The sequence below is a fragment of the Cynocephalus volans genome, chromosome 10 (assembly GCF_027409185.1).
Source record: "Cynocephalus volans isolate mCynVol1 chromosome 10, mCynVol1.pri, whole genome shotgun sequence".
In the NCBI taxonomy this organism is placed as follows: domain Eukaryota; kingdom Metazoa; phylum Chordata; class Mammalia; order Dermoptera; family Cynocephalidae; genus Cynocephalus; species Cynocephalus volans.
This window is the reverse complement of record NC_084469.1, coordinates 15,020,739-15,038,566: the sequence shown is the minus strand read 5'-3', so window position 1 is coordinate 15,038,566 and position 17,828 is coordinate 15,020,739. Positions and strand designations below refer to the sequence as shown.

Here is a 17,828-nt window from a genome sequence, read left to right as displayed (position 1 = left end):
AAAAACTTATCTCTCTGGAGCTTCACTTTAAATTTCTTCTTCTCTTAAAAGAGACAAACTCGTGGGTTGCCTTTGCTTCACAAGAAAAGTTGGCCGCCCGTCTGTCACAGAAGGGCCACCGGCTCCCGACCACGCTGCTCTCTCGTGATAAACACAGGACTTTCAAAAACTGTTATCTCTTGGCCAGGAGTAGGGACAGCCACAAAGACCCACTGGCTGGGCTGTGCGTGCACCCTCCTCTCTCCCTCTCCGTGATGAGAACCGGCAGATGATTCAGAGCCAAGACAGATTTCCAGTGTATATTTTTTTAAAAATCCAACCTCAGAGAGCGGCTCAAGAAAGCTCCCTCATCTCCTTAGCCTCTGCCTGCCTTGGAAGGTTTTTCAAAGTCAGCACCACAGCAGAAGTGGGAAAGGAGGGAGAAGAAAGGGTTTCTTTACATCATTTAAAAGCAGTTCAAGGTCCCATTCCCCCTCCTACCAAATAAATGTCTCTTTCATCTTTCATCGCAGCCTAGAAAATCAAAACCTGGCCAGGGGTCCAGGAAGACCTGTGGCTGAATTTTGGGAAACTGCACAAGTGAAAGATGATACTAATATTCATGTTGGCTTCCCAAACAGCTTTCAAATGGGTAATGTTGAGCTGGCTGAGCCCTGGCATCCTCCATGGTCCCCAGTTGAGCACTCTGTGCTGATCCGTCCAGTCCAATCAGGGCTGCTCCTCTGAAGTCCGGGAGCCATTAAGTGCTTGACCCTGGGGAGCTCGCATGCTGGCCAGGGGAACGGACGACAAGAGGCCACGTCTCCAACCTGCCGATTTCTGATCCCCCTTTTGAATATACCAGGCATCTCTCGTTATTCCCAGAGGGTGCTCAAAAGTCTTAAAACAACGACAAATTCTTAAGTCATTGGGATCCCTTTTCTTCTTTCGGAGAGGTAAAGAGTTCATTCAAAGACCAGTACCAGCCTCTCAGAAAATGCCCCAGCCCAAGCTGCGTCAGCACTAAAAACTCGGGACAGCTTGGTTCTCCCACTCTTCTAGTTCTAAAGGTGGTCCAGCAGTTGTGGGATTTACTGGGAAATGTATACTTATGTCCCCACCTGTTTGCTAAAAATACTTGAGGTGCCTTGTAACGCTTTAAGCATGTACAAACTGGACAAGAAAAACATGACTCAAAGCTGTAAACATGAGCAATCACAGAAAGAGAAGAATGGCCACCCAAGCAAGGACTCGGAGTGGGCAGGGTGAGGCTCAGAGGCCAGAGAATCAGAAGGCCAGCAAACTTACATCAGAAAGACTTAACACACCAAGTTTCTCTATGAACCCGAGGAAACCTGCCAGATTGTCTCTAACCTAGGGAGCTGTCACAGGGCAACAGCATTTAAAACAGACACTCAGGGCTCAGGAAAGCCCACCAGCCAAGACCTCTAGAGACTGAGGCAGGACCAGATTGGCGACACCTAGTGTCTGGCCCTGTTACTTCAGGCCACGGCTAGAGAGTACCAGGAGACAAGACCCAGGGTCTGGGCGCAGCAGGGCAGTGAGTTTGGGGGCTGGGTTGGGGGGTGCAGCTGGCCTCCATTCTCAGAGACAAGAAGCAGGCAGAAAGCCAAGCTCAGTTCCCAGGACCGTCTCAGAAAGGGAGTTAGGAATTATAGACCAGTGAACATGACTCTGAACTTTAATTAAACTGCTGTGACTCCCCCATGAGATATGTGGATTATTTTGTGGCATTAGGAGTAAAAACCTCATGACCAGATGGTCTGAGGGTCTGGGGAGGAAGTGGAGGGAAAAGCACCCCAGGGTGTAGCCAGTCCTGGGGCGGTCTGGGGAGACACCTGCTGTAGATCACACACCTGGGTCCTTGAGCCCCAGGACATGGGCTCTTGGTCCAGGGCACTGTCCATTAGAACACACCCTTCTGTGAGGCAAGTGGAGTGGACGACCCAACCCTTCTGGAAGCTGAAGGCTCTAAGGGGAGTTGGGCTATAGGGTTCACGTGGGTGTTCCAGCCAACGGCAAGGGGGTGGGGGGAGGGGTGGGAAGCAACTCCCGCTTGAGCTGCTCTTTCTACAGCAGCAGTCAGTGTACAAAACCACCTCCAGCCAACCCCTGCCCACAGCAGTGGACACCATTATTTCCAGCTTGGACATCTGTGGTCCCTTTAAATCCGTTCCTTTCTACCTTCAGAGCTCAGTGAGAAGACTCTCAAGCAAATGGTCAACTGGAGCATGTCTTGTTATTAACCTCAACACCTGCACTTGAAAGCTAAGATTTCAGCAGTGAGGGGTGGGGGCCGGGGGTTATGGCAGTGCAGGGAGAGGAGGGTTTGAGAATGCCAGTGTGTGTACATGGGGACCTGTCGCTGCATTCGGGGACCAACAGACTTAACGCGGCAACCAGGATGCTTCACGCACCTGATTTCTACCCTTGGCTGAATACCAATTTCCAATCCAATTGCTACCTCGTCCAGGGCTGCAGCCAATATGCCTTCTCCACCCTCCTGAACCTACCACTCTACACACTGGCCTCCGCCCTCTCGGCAGCAACCAGAGAGGTCACACCAGGCTAGGAGTTTGTGGCCAGTCTCATCCTCCAGCCCAGGCAACTAGGATGAGGGCCTGTCTCTCAATTGGCAGACAAATTAGCAGGAAGAATTCAGAATGGAGCCGGGACAGGAAAGGTGAGCCCTTGTGTACTCAGGTTCAGCCTCAAATCAGGAGGCCTTATTAAGTCTGAGAGATAATATTGCTCCCTTTGCCCCCTCCCCATTTATCTACAGGCACCGAAATAAGGGGACTTTCATTCTTTCCCACAGAAGTAAGCTATTATGTGAATTCTAAACCACTTTGAAAAAACCAACAAAATTCCTTTCAAAAAAATCACTAGGAGGTTATTCATATGAATAATAACCATTCTTTCTTTTTAATCATAATAAATAAATATTAATTACATCTTCCAAGAGCATCCTCCCCCCCATAAATTCCTACTCTTTAATAGAAATATGGCTCCTAAAAAATTCTCCTGTGAGGTGAGGCCGGGGTGGAAGACTCCAGCACAGGGCTCTTCATTCAAAACATTCTCAAGTGTGGATTTAATCAGGCCCGAGACAGAGGGATACGTGTGTGCATGTGTATGTTGGTCTTGGATGAGCAAACTGTCTAACCCTGCTCTGAGTTTTCCTACGAAAAGGAAAAATGTCCTGAACCTCCTCCTCTCATTCCCAGGCTGAAAATTTCCAACATTTTCCAGCCAGGCTTCAAACCTGTCAGACAGAGAGATAAAGACAAGGGGAGAGAGGTATCAAGAAGAAAGAACAGAAAATTAATTTGGATTTCTGCCTAACTTTTGATTCTGTCCCAGAAATTACTTTTGGAAAAGAAAAGGCAAAAAGAGGCAAAAAAAAAAAAAAAAAATTTTTTTTTTTAAAAGAGAGAAAAAGAGACATCGTGTTCTTTCCCTATGACCCCCCAAATTCCAAACCTTGCTATTTTAAGCAATGAAAAGCACAGAGTGTGAAGAACAGCTTGCATGCAGCTGAAGCCGGCATTACTTACTCCAGCTAAGTCAACTTTTACTTCTTAAGCACTTTGCAACAAAGGAGAAGGAAAAGGCCCAAACGGGTGTGTCAAGGAGATCTGTGCTTGCATCAGGTGTGTCAAGGAGATCTGTGCTTGCATCGATCCTGAAGGTTGCTGGGATGCTGTCCTTCCCAAGCTGGCTGCAGCAAGGCCTGCCAGCCTCTGCTTCCTGCTGCCAGCCAAAGTCACCAAACCCAAGCTCTAAGACAGTTCTGTGAGTCCCCTCCCCGTCACCGACAGCACTTACAAGAAGCATTTATTCTCAATTCTACTGAGAATTCTCCTAATTGGCTCAGAATAGACCCTGTTCACTGACAACTGAGGCTGGAGGTGGAGCAGGAGAGGAGGCAGGGGTCTTCCCCCTCCTCAGTGACCACAGCCAGTGAAGATGCTGCTCCTGCTCTAGCATCAACCAGCCTCCAAATGCTCTGATGCCAGTCCAAAGTCTCAACTGACCTCCCCGGAGTCAGAGTTTGCCACGCTAAGGGCCAGTCTCCTTTCTCCATTCAGCAAGGCCCTGGGTGTCAGCTAGCATCTCTGCTGACTGCAGATGCCTTACCCCTGAGCACAAGTGCAGGGGCCCACCTGGGGGTCAAGGAGCTACCGTCAAACAGGATTCCTGGGTTCAAATCCCAGTCTCCACTCCACACTGGCTGTGTGTCCTTGGTCAAGTTACTTAACCTCTCTGAGTATCAATCACCCATCAGGTAAATGGACTGGCTGGACTGTAACCATTAAACGTGAGAATGCACAAAAAAGCCTCAGCAGTGCCTAACATGACTATTATCATCATTTATCTATTCACTCAACTAAAACATAATATTCACCCCGCCCTTCATGTCTAAAGGTGAATGGTTGTATGGCAGAAAATAGGGGTGAAGGTGAGGTAAAAAGGAGGGCAAAGAGCTATCACAACAGTAGCGCCATGGTGGTGAAGAACTACCAGAAATGATGGGAATACAGGATTCCTTCTCTGTATACGGAGATGAGCTCGTTTTCCTAGACCACAAACACCTGCCCAGGGTAAGCACCCAGTTCTCAAAACTGGCCAAGTCTTAGATGGCGCCATGCACAATTAGGCACTTAGTACATGCTCTTAACAACTCTGTCTTTGGAAAAGTCAAAAGTCTGGGGCACCCAACATCCAGTGCAGGAGAGAATAACTACTGTAAAGTCTAAAGACTGTTTTGGTGGGAAACTATTTTTTTTTTTTTTTTTTTAAGGAACACTGAGAAGTAAGAGAGACGACGTGAACACACAAAACTTGCTGAGTGCCTGGGCACTGCTCATTAAAAACACTTCTTCCCCAGGGGCCAGCTTCCCTGACTCCTCCAGGGGAAGTGAGGCCTTTGCTTCTTGCTGAAGTGACGTTTGAGAACAATGCTGCTCCCTCCCCGCCCCCGCCCGCCCCCAGCCCCCCATGCCAAATGTATTCGGCCCTAGTGTTTACAGCTCACTACACCACAAATCTTTATTTCCCGTCACCCACTGGTCCAAGCTGTCCCCACTCCCTGTTTCTCCCAGACAAGTTAATAAGACGGAAGGCTCCCCAGAGGCCCCGAGCCGGCAAACATTATCACTTGGAAGCAAGGCAGAAATCCTGACACATCGGAAATGACTTCAAGCCTATTAATTACCCTTTCTTCTTTGGCAGATCTTTTGAAAGAAGGCTTGACAAATTGAAAGGAAGGCTAGCACTGCCTCTCTGCCCCAATTAAGCCCTGCTCCCACCCCAATAACACAAATCTGATTTCTGCTTTTTTAAAAACCAATTAATATATCAGAGCTGCATCCACCCCAGGGAGTCCCACCTACGAGCTGCATGGTCAGGGACACAAAGCGTGAGCTTTGCTGCTTTCCAGGGTAAGCCCTTGAAATCTGAGAGACCCAGGGGGCTGTAAGAAGTAGGGAGTGGTCAGGGATTCGGGCCCCAGGGTCTGTCCTTCCTAGGACATTTATGCACATGCTACAAAGATACTAAAGTGAGTCCATGTCCACAGGCTCTCTCTTCCCCAGTTGGGGCAGATGTGATGATGCTTTGATTCTTGGTACATCTTTCATGAAACCCTCTGGATGAATCGCACAGAAAATATAGGCGACTTTGATGCTAGAAAAACTGGAGTGTTTAGGAACCCAACAATCACCCCATCTCCAAGTTTCATCACCTACCACACTGATAATAAACTCTACTCAGGGTTCCCCTGAAACAATGAGGTTTATGCAAAAATGACTGGGTGTGTTATTTGAACTCTCCAGAGACATGTTTTTTGGTGCACTTTTTGAATATCCATGTAGTAAACATCACCAAATGGATTCCAATGGGAATTTAATTTTTCAATTTTCTTCTTAAAATGTGTTGCTTCACCAAAGTAGCCTCCATATTTTTGAACAGTACTATTATTCCTTCAGCTGCTCAAGCCAAGAACCTAGAGTCAGCTTGAATTTTTCTCTCCCCCCACCCTCACCCCACATCCACTCTAACAGAACATCATGTGTCCTGAGTCCAAATATATATCCCAAATCCCTCTCCCCACCTCCATTGTACGATCCTTGCCCAAGACACTGTCAGCTCTCACCTGCACTCCAAAATGAATTCCAACTAACCGTCCTGCTTTCAGATGTGCATCTTGTCCTTCCTCAATTCCAGAGCTGTACGATCTTTTCTGAGCCTAAGTCACGGGCCTCTGCCCTCTGTAGCTCCTTCCAGGGACTCCCACAGGCCTTGCCTGGCTCACAAGGCTTTATGATCCAGCCCTTGTCTGTTCTCTCGTGAGTCTCTACCACCCTCCCTCTCAGCCCCTGGCCCTGTCCTGTGCTACAAACACCCAAATTCCTTCCCATGTCAGGCCCTGCACACTCGCTGTTGTCTGCTTTCTGGAATGACTTTCTCGCAGTTTTTTTGCTTCCCAATTCAAATGCCTCTTCCTCAACTACCCACCTAAATAAAGCAGGCCCCAGGCCCCTTGCCAACATTCCCTATCTTCTTAGCACTCAGCTGTACCCGAAATGATGTGATGTATGTTCCTTTGCACATGAGCTCATGGAGGCCTAGGATTTGGTTTCCTTGGTCCCCGTGGTATTGCTAGGACTAGCACAGTGGCTGGAACACAGAGGGTGCCCAGTACAGCATAGTCAGGGGACCAGAGCCTCCAGCACAGGATATGCCTCTACTGGTACAGGAGGTTCAATCTGCCCCAGAGCTAGAGGCTGCCTCCTGGCCAGCCTGGAGAGGCCTGAAGGGAGCAGCACATGGATAGATCAGTGCAAGCCAGACCCCACTCCCGGAAATACCAATGACCTGACCCACCCATCACCTGACTATCCCTGGCAATCTGGGAGAGGCTTTTATCACTACAGCAGTCCCCCCCTTATCTGCGGGGGGATATGTTCAAGATCCTCAGTGGATGCCTGAAACCACAGATAGTACCGAACCCCATATATTCTACGTTTTTCCTATACATACACATCTATAATAACGTTTAATTTATAAATTAGGCATAGTAAGAGATTAACAATAGTAACTAATCATAAAATAGAACAATTATAACAATATACTGTAATAAAAGTTATGTGAATGTGGTATTCGTCTCTCTCAAAATATCTTACTGTACTGTACCTGAAACCGTGGAAAGCAAAACCACAGATAAAGGGGACCACTGATTCCACACAGCCTTCCGAGGGCATTCTGGGTTGGAATCCCCATGCCTGGGTTTGATAAAGTCAAGGCCACCCACCAGGGCCATATTTTTCTGGTGCATTTCTACCATATCTCATTATAAACTCAAACAAAATCTTTAAGCCGTTACCCAGGAAATCATCATTAAATCATTTGTTCATTTTTATTAGCGTCGCAGTAATTAAAGAGAATCATATTTCAGAAATCTTCAGCTGCACTTATCAAAAGCCACCCTCCAACCAATCAATTAGTATTACAATAACCGCGTTCCCTTGTTGCTGCCGCTATTAGCATTTTGATTGAATGTCTGTTGAAAAGTGACTGGTAACAGAAGATTGTGTTCAGAAAGTAACGTTTCTTTATTCGTTACCACCGAACCTTGTCTGGTTGTCTCCAGTCTCCTCTCAAAAAAGACAAGACAGTTTCCAAAAGCAGTCATTTTTGTGGCGGATTACATTTTCATGACGGGTGTGATAAATTGGGCATAATCGCTCCGGTGTCGCTGGTTATTCACAGGGGCCTCCCCTTGGCTGTGGCCTCAGCACCTGGCAGATGCACCTCAGCTGTCGAGTGCTAATGATAAGTGTCCCTTCTGCCGCTTAGCCCTCCCCCACCCCCATAATCTAGGACAATAAATACCAGGTCCTCACACACAGCACTTCAGGCGACTCAGATATAATAATGCCATATCAGATAAGTCGGTGGCCACTGTTTTTCCCACAGAAGATCATTACCATTACGTACCCCTTCCTCAGCCAGCCAGTTGGGAAATCTGTGTCAGACTTAAGTTCTCCAGTCCTCATAACAATAATAAAAGCACCAGTCTACAGAGACGGATTAAGGGGCCACTTTATGGGGTGAGAATGGCTGTCTTTTCCAAGTCACAGGAATGTAAGACAAGAGTTCATTAGGTCACCATGTTAGAATTTAAAAGACCTGCTACTTCAGACAGCTCTAGTTTCTGATGCCCCCCTCCCCATCACGGATAGCTTTTGTGGACAGAGATCTCCAGATACACAATGCAGCTGAACTAATGCAAGAAAGTTTTAGTATCTCTCTAGCAAGTCAGCCACCACAGCTGTCACAACTAAAGGAGATTCTGCTCTGACATGTCTGGAACAGAACAGGGTAGGGACACAGAAGCAGAGATAGAGTTGGGAAGGGCATGTGCTCCAAGCTATAAATATGGTAGCTGGTTACATGATATCCATCTGTCTGTCCCTCCCTCCCTCCATCCATCCAGTTCCAATCCATAGCAAAGGCTATGCACGAGTTTCACTTTCAGTGCAGATGACCTTTGCCCAACGAACTTCTCACTGTTCCATTCACCTACTGCAATAGTGAGGGGCATTGACAAGGCTGCATTAGCGCTCCAAGAAAAAAAAAAAAAAAAAGGCTTCAGAATTCAGAAAAAAAAAAAGTACTATACAGTTCTTTAAAAAATATTTCCTTTCTCTAAACTTGGCTTCCTTTTTCTCCCCCCAGCTCTTGTTTCTCTCCTGGCTGTCAGCCAAGATTTTATAATAGTGTCAGGTAGCAATTTCATTTTTAAAATGCTCTCATCAAAGATTTAAGGTGAAAGATAAGAACAGCACAGTAAATCTTCATAAAGGGATATAGTGCGAGGCATAGTATTTTACAAATCCAAACAGTTAACGAAAAGAAAAGGCAAGGACAGGGAAACAGAGTGAGTTTAAGAATCATTTGAAAGAGGGAGAGTAGAGGCCAAATTAAATAGAAAGATCATCCTTCAGATTTCCAAGCTCCCTTTGGTAACGGTCTTGGCATATTTGCTAAGAATTGCATGAACAGTCCAATTTCCATTCTAAAATAGGATGTTTTCAGAAGGCATATATATTGTCAAACCATTACACACACTTAACTGGGGGTTTTCATCGAAGTCATCTGACCTGCAAGCATGTGTTGCTAATATCACTGCTTTATTATTTATCAAATCAATTTCTTCATGGAATGACTAATAACACAACCACAGCTGCTCTCCTCTTCCCACCCCAGCTGCTACTGCCCTGGCAGCAGCAAGATTTGCTGGGCTACCTGCGGTGCCTTACCCCCTACATTTTGCTAAAGAACCTTATAAAAAAAGGAAAAGAGGGGATGAACCCAGGAGGTGGCATTTATGATTCAAACCACTTTATAGAAGCCACTTACACTAGCCAGGTAAAGTTAACAGGACCACTAATGATCAGACCAGGCACCAGTCTTTATTCTACCAGGGGATTTTAATTAGTCTCACAATAAAAGAACCACGAACGTAAAATAAAATCAAATACAGCAAGAGCAGGTACCTACTTTCCCATTTTGATCCTTCACAATGTCTTTGATTCTAGCTTATTTTTTAAAATCAATCGAGGGTCACATCCAATTCAAATGTGGCCCACACCCTCCCACCTACACACAAACAATCCCATGGGCACACACACCCCACAAGGAACACTCACACACATACATACGACATACAGAGAGAGCTGGGATGTTACCCAAAATGGCAACGAAGCTTTTATCTCCCGAAAATAAAGTCATTGAGATGCTGCGTACTTTAACTTTTTATATGCTCACCAGTCTCTCTGGGGCCTACCTGCAAATTCACGATAAATAAAAACATGCAATTAGATGATTTCCTATTTGCCAAGGAATGATTCAATTGTCCATTAAAAGCTAGAGTTCTAAAAATAACAAAGAGAAATTATTAAGTATTGTTGATACATATACCTCAGTTGTAAAACAGAATTAGTACTATAGGCAAAATACAAAGCTTCTTTTGTAAATCTTACCCATTTTTTAAAAGGTAAGACAGCAGGAGGAGGGAACAAATTAAACCATAATTTTCAGACTACGTTTCCTTATTGTCACTCAGAAAAATTGCCAGGTGTTTCCAGAGTTGTTTATACATAAATATACTAGCTGAATCAGGAAATCTCTTTCCAGGGCAAATGAATCAACTTAATTAAAAGAAGACCTGAGATGCCAAGGCTAGTGATTTTGGAAGCAGGGAGGAAATTTAGAACTCTGTAAGCACACACCTTTCTACATGGCCTCCGAGAGGGATGCACATTAGGCTTTTAAGCCCTGGGACAGACCCCTGGCACACTTTCCCCTGAGCCTGTCAAGGCTGCAACTGGGCATCACGGGTCTGAGACAGAAATGCAGAACTAACATTCTTCAAAAATCAAAACAGTATTTTCAGTTTTTCTTCCAAATCAGCTGTAAAAGACAGCTACAATGATGCCAAAGGCATTTTTTACCCCCCCTCTCAAGCAAAAAATAATTCTCATTAGTTTGCTGGATTCCTTCCTTAGATGCTAGAAAACAGAAGTGCTCCCAAACCATCTCTTTAGTTCTCCAAAGCCCTCTCCAAAACACACCTGTAGCAGGGCCCCCACATCTCCATTTTGCTAGAGGGTCTCACAGTCGGGGGCAAAGTATAGAGCAAAGGAAGGGGACATGGGGACGGCAGTCAGGAACCTTTCTCAGTTTACAGCCAAATGAGGACTGAGGCCAAGGAGAGGCCCACCTGTTTGCCCACCCACCCTCTCACCACAGATGAATGCTATCTGCTAGGCACTGGGGATATAGGAGGGGAGTGCAGGACACACAAGAATCAAATGACCAAGCAAATAACAATCACTAAGAACTGAGAAGTGGAGGCTGGCCTGGTTTAGTCAGTTGGTTAGAGCACAGCCTTCTAACATCAAGGTCACAGGTTTGGATCCCCAAACCAGCCAGCTGCGAAAAAAAACCCCAAAAAACACAACTGAGAAGTGCCATAAAGGAAAATTACAAGAAGCCACGAGCACAGTCAACCAATGGAGTAGTCCCACGAAGGGCCACATGTGAAGAAGGCATCCTGCCCTCTCAGGGCTTAACACCAGGGGCCATGCCAAGAAGAAGGGGCCTCTAACCCACTGCCTAGGCTGCCAGACACAGGTCACGGTTGACAGCCTAGTCCATGGAAGGGTGCTTGGAGATGTGACCCAGGGGTGCCCATCCCTGATAGCATCAGCTGGGGACATGTTAAAACTTCTCCATGCTAGGGCTCCGTCCTGGTCTCACTTAATTGATTTGGAGTGTGACCCAGGCATCAGTACGGTTTTAAAACTCCCCATGTGTTTCTAATGTGCAACCAGGTTGAAAACCACTGATCTACGTCCCAACCTCTGACATGACAACAGTCACTCATCCTATGGAGTGTCTAAAGCTGGGCTGTGGGATGCTTATCTTGCCAGACTTTCCTAACCAAACTTGTCTCTACATGTGCAGATCAAGGTTGCCCTGTGGAGTTGAGCAGCTCTTTGGGTTATTAGTGAAATCTAAATTCCAACTAGAGGGACGTAAGAAATAAACTTTCGGGAAGGTTCCTTCTCTGCTTTATTGTGTGACGGTGTGAAAACACATTGATGGCCTTCTCCTAAGGAGGTACTTCCATTGGTCTCCCTGGGTACACCAGCATTCCTACCCAGTGAACACACGGCAGCTGGATGGGAGGCAGGAGGGAACCCAGGGCTAGTGAGAGACACACAACAGGGGCCACTGTCACTTCTGTGTCTATTCTGGGCCTAGAATGGATGATGTCATCTCCAGCGGCAGTGGAAAGCGGAGTCATGAATCATCCATGAACCAGTCCAGCCCTCTGAGATAATAAATCGGATGTCAGCATTGCCTGCATACGCAGGCTGCAGATCTGGTGCAGAGGCGCCGGCTTTGCCTGGGGCTAGAACACAGGCACTGACGCCGGAAACACTCCGGGAAGGAGGCGCTTTCAATTATTTCCTGATAGCAAGATGGGTGGCAAGTTGAGGAAGAAATTTCAAATGTGTAGGGAGTGCTCAAAGGCACACAACTTTGATCACTTTAAAATCATGAAAGTGAGTTTTATACTCTACTGGGTTTGCCAACCAAACCTGAGGGTTAAGAGCAGCACATCCACGTGGGGCTGTAATTATCCATTACTGCTGTGCCCACCAGCCTCCTTACAGCTGCAGACCTGTAGGTGTGACCATCTGACCCACCACTGCATTAATTTAACTTAAAAACTCACTCTAGGATTGGATTTGGCAAATGTTCCTGCCTGAGAGGACTTCTGGGACAACATAAAGAAATCAAGAAGTCTGTCTTGGCAGCTCTTGAAGTTCGGTGTTGTCTTGCTGTATTTTCTTATATTTCCCCAGGGTGGAAGTAGACGCAGGTATGTAAGGATGCCAACGCGTGTGTTGTCATGCATACGAGCTCTCTGATTCCCGCCCCCACTTTTTTTACATTATTTCCCTAAATAGCCAAGTTTAATGAACCCACTGGAAACACCGCTCTCATGAGTATGGATGGCCTGCACTGTTGGGAGTCTGGGATTCTGACAACTCCTAACTGTATTGGTTATTCCTTGGCTTATAAAGAAATGACTAATTCCTGGAGGCCACTAAGTTAAAAATTAAAAACCCAGAGTTCTTCAAGTGTCTCTCTCTACCAAAAAATATCTTTAACATCCTAAGGTCAATTTCAGGGTCTTCGGCTAATTAGACTTGGGCAAGGCATGAACCAAGTCAGGATATGGGGGCTGTTTTCAGTTATATAAAAGGTATTTTCTCTAATTTCTCTTGCACATAATTTTGCTGAGGGAGGATGTGGGTAGAAACGCTAGAGAGAAAAGGCTATATTTGGCCACCAGGACATGCAGGGGGACATGTCAGACAGAGCACTGCTTTGTATTATTTTTAGGCTGCTCTAACAAAGTAGCATAAACTGGGGGGCTTAAAGCAATGGCAATTTATTCTGTCTCAGTTCGGGAAGCTAAAAGCCAGAGATCAAGGTGTTGGCAGGGCCATGCTCTCTTGAAGGCTCTGGCAAAAACCTATTCTGTGCTTTTCTCTCAGCTTCTAGCGTTGTCAGCAGTCCTTGGCTTGCAGCTGCGTCACTCCAATCTCTGCCTCTGAGGTCACACGACCTTCTTCCTGTGTCTCTCTTCACATGTCCCTTCTTATAAGGACACAAGTAATATTAGATTAACCTACTCCAGTAAGACCTCATCCTAACATGATTACATCTCCAAGGAGCCTATTTCCAAACAAGGTCACATTCTGAGGTACTAGGAGTTAGGACTTCAACATATCTTTTTGGAGGACAAAGTTCAACCCATAATGCCCTCCCTCTATTGTGGAAAGTTTGACAGCACCTGCCAGCAGCCTTCTAGACGGTTAACATTCTCTCCAATCAGCAAGCTTTAGCCTACATTCCCCAAGTAATGAAAGTAATGGTATTCTTATTAGTTGTAAAATAACAGTAGTTAATATAATAATAAAGTTAACATTTACAGATAGTCTCCTAAGCGTCAGATGCTTCACATAGATTAATTATTCCACTCAGACCTCACAAGTCCGTGAGTTAATAACATTAACCCCATTTAAAACAGATGAGAAAACTGAGGTTCAGAAGTTTAGGAACTTGCCCAAGGTCACACAGCTGATTAGTGTTAGCTCTGGAATTTGAACCCAGCAGCGTGACTCTGGACCTCAGCTCTCACCCTTTTGCCACATGGCCCAGATGCTTCACAAGCTTCCTTAACTGGGTGTTGTCTTGACTCAAACAATGGAGACACAGAGGAGGATTTTTGTATTTGCCACACTGTGTAAGGCCCTCATATGTTTACTAATCTCAACTTGAGGCAGGAAAATGCTTTTAACTTTTTTTTTTTCCCCTTTAATTAAAAAGCACTTTGAACTCTTGGGACAGAGGGCCTCTCCGTTCTGACCTCTCTCACCTCTGGTCTCGGCTGAACTGGAGCAAACCAGGCCTCTTTTCAGACCGGGGACAGTCTGGCTATTCTAATAATAGCATGTTGTCGGGGAAGAGCAGAAACTACTACGAAAATCCTCATCTATCCAATTCTGTTTAGGGAAAGAAATAGAGACACAGAGGTAAAAAATTCTCAGCTGTGGATAATCCTGTCTTGTTGGTTTAGAGCTCCTTGGTCCCTCTCCCTGGCAGATCAGAAGACTCAGATGAGGCAGGGCCCACACCTCACTCAACAAAGTAGGAGACGCCACACGGTGCACTAACCCCATCATCACAACCAACTTTAAAAATGCTTGGGCATATGTCAGGGACAAGGTGGAAGTTACTGAGTTGGGGGACTAGGATCGGGTGAATTGTTTTTCTTTCAAAAAATCTCTTTCATGTCATTGTACCACTATACTGAAAATTCAAATTGGAATAAATTTTAAAAGCTTAGGCTAAAAAAGTAAATGTTTGATAGGTAATAAATGCACAAGGTACCAAACTCAAAAGGTAAATGAGTAGAATAAAATTTCCCCCATCTCTGTACTTCTAGTCACTTAATCCTCTTCCCCAGAAGCACTGTTTTTTATGTATGTATGTTTGTGTATGTACGTACATTCATGTATGTAAGTTATGAGTACATGTATGTGTGCATAAAACATAGAAGTGTTCACTAGGGCCAGAGACACTTCCAAGTCCTTTAGACTTATTAAATGATGTAAGCCTCAGACTAACTTGATGTCGTCTTCCTATTTCATAGATAAAGAATCTGAGTCACAGAGAGGTTAAGTAACTTACACAAGGTCACACAGCTATTAAGTCACAGAACTTAGATTTGAACTGTCTGACTCCAGAGCATGTGCTATCAACCACTATGCTGTTCTAACCCTTTGTTATCAGTTTTGTGGGAATCCTTTCAGAAATATTCTACGCACAGGCAGGCAAATGTGCTGTGTGTATAGGGGAGGGAAACACATCCACAAAAAGTTTTATTTTTAAAGACTAGGGTCCCCAAAATTCAAACACAGACTTTTGTTTTTCTAAGGAAGTTAAACTGATGGTCTTATTTAAGAGGGAAGGGAAAGAACCAAGGCTACAGAGCACACATCACTCGCAGTGGCATTCTGCAAGATGAATCACTGAACTCTTACATGGTAGGTGCATTACCTCCGCCAGTGAGCAAAACCGGGCCCACAGCCAGTTAATAACTTGCTTGAGATCACACCCATGGGAAAACTGCGATTCAAAACTAAGTAAGGCCAACTCTAAAACTTAGGCTCTTTCTAGCACACTGTGCTGACACCCAGATACAGATGGGCTAGCATCTGCCCTCTGTTGCATAAGGCTCCAAACAGAAGTTCGCATCCAGAGCTGCATCATAACCAGGGCTCTTCTAGGAACCTCAAGTCCCAACAGAGAGGTAGCCACCCTGGGTTTTGGTGACCCCTGGCCCAGCCCTGCATGGCCCCCAGAAGCGCCACAATGTCAGGGAAGGGGTGCTTTAAATCAAGTCACCAAGCTAAAGGCTCCTTTTTCTTCAGGTCTTCATACTCTGCCCTCACCGAGATCTTAAACCATGCTGTGAGAGTCACAGACTGGGCCTCTATGGGAACAGGATCAAACAAAAGACTCATTGTTCCTCTCCACAAAAAGCCATTTCTGGGTCAGTGAAGTTGCTGACCCTGAGCCCACTCCCTTTCTGCTTCCGTGGGCCACAGCCAGGGGGAGGCAGGAAACCTAATAGCTCACCACCCTTTTGGTGCCAGGGCTTTTATTCCAAAGGAAAGAAGTTTAAGATTTATACTTTGGCTATACAAAATGCAGATGGGCCAAGGTGCCAAACTCCCTCTGGCTTTATTGGCTCCCTCTGCCCTGGGCAGCCTGTCCCCAGCCCTGTTGCTAGGGAGTTGAGGGCTTTGTATCACTTCGTGTCTACAAAGAGAAGCAGGTGAACAGAAACCAACTACTGCGCTGATTAATATCTCAAGAGACAGCGCCGGAATGGGCGCTTCCGGAATTGAGTTAGCTCAGGGAAAAAAATTAAAGCACACTCCTTGCTTTCCTGTCAGAAATAAAATTAAGGCCTCGGATCGATGTTGCCACATTCTGCAGGAATCTTTAATGGCCTCCTCTACATGTTTTCAAATTCACATTCCCCTTCAACCCTGCCCTTTTAATTGGTTATTTGTGCGGTCATGTTTGCACCAATTTCTAGGGAAGGCTAATGGTGTTTATTTAACGAGAAAATAAAATGTGCAGACAGCTCCAGGGCTGGTCTCTGGAAGAGGCAAAGGGTGGGGGCTGTGGCCCTTTACCCCGCCCCTCCTTTAACTTCCACTGCTGCAAGGTTACAGGGCCCAGCAGTGAAGCGGCCAGTGTGCTCCTCAGGGTGGGTGCACACAAGCATGCCCACCCCCTTATGCAGCCCACCAGCTTTAGGATGAGCCCAGATACAAGCACAGAACCTTGGGTTGAGAATCTAGCACAGTGATAAGTGACCGTCCATTTATCGCCACTGTTGGACCTGGCAATTCTTCCCCATTCTAACTCAAGTGTGCCCAGCTTCAAGCCTGCACATACACTCTTTTCCAGCAGAATCTCTTCAAGCACTCAAAGGCAGCGATCAATGCCCACATCACCTCAACCCCCACACCTGGCCTATTTTATCCAAGCTGGACTGGAGGAGACTCAATCATACTGAGTATCTACCCCATTCTGACCATTCTCCCCTAGATTCCCAGTTTGTCACTGTGTTTTGTAAACAGTTGCCCCACACTGACAACAGTGCACTCTGGGAAGACAATAGGATTTTCACCTAACCCCTTCTAGACCCTGTAATTGCACAACAGAAGCCAACTGGCATGTTTGGTGGCTACAGCACACTGCAGACTAGACTGAAAGCTCTGGGAAGCCAAGGCCCTTGGTTGTTGGTGGTTTGTGACAGACCAGCTACCTTCCTGTCAACGGGCTTCTAATGCAGGTGCAGAATTAGGATCAAGACCTATAATCATCAACTATTAGTTTACATGTTTCCAATAAACCCCTTAACACATCGCAGACTTGGGGGAGGGTTTGATGGGCACAAAGGATGAGAGTGGAGTTGAGAGGTGGAGAAAATGCCATCGGCATAATTCCAGTAGAGAGGACTGGCAGCAAGTCTTGCTCCAGACCCCAAATGTGGGCCCATGGGCACCGGTATCTTGCAGGGTATGTGCTTGTCACACTGGCACGTGTCATCACCAGCTGTGATTCTCCACATGGTCATCATGCTTTCTACCCCATCCAACAACCCTTCTCTTGGACTGTGCCCTTCCCTCCAGAGGGACGCATCCTCCTCGTGAAATATGCTCCTTCCTCCATCTCGCAAAGTCACATTTACAGTAAAGTCCCAACCTTCTTCGCTAGGTAAATAAAGTCAGAATGTTAGAATCTCATTCGGAAAATATGCATACATTATCTTTGACAACCCACACCTACAAGTGAAGCAATACTTTAAATTTTTTTAAATTTAATTTACGCCTCTATGAAACTCTTTTTATATGCCGCTCCCCTTTTCTGAGAAATAGGCACCAATAAACAAATAATTACAATGTGATTCTTAATCATCTTAATAAAGCATACATAAAAGTGTCAATCAGGACTTCAGAGGTCAATTTCAAAAGTGAATGTCTGGCAGGTATTCAAGACATTAAGGGCTGTTTTTTCTCCTTAGAAAAGCATTATCTTCTATCACAGTGTCAGTTACATCTTACTGGCACCATTTTAATAAACTGATTACGCAAATT

General features: G+C 45.7%; 1 protein-coding gene across 9 annotated transcripts in view; it reads right to left on the bottom strand.

Moving 5' to 3' along the window:
• The window catches only part of MSI2 (musashi RNA binding protein 2), a 380,675-nt gene that overhangs the window by 117,194 nt on the left and 245,653 nt on the right, over nt 1–17,828 (bottom strand). The window lies entirely within an intron of this gene.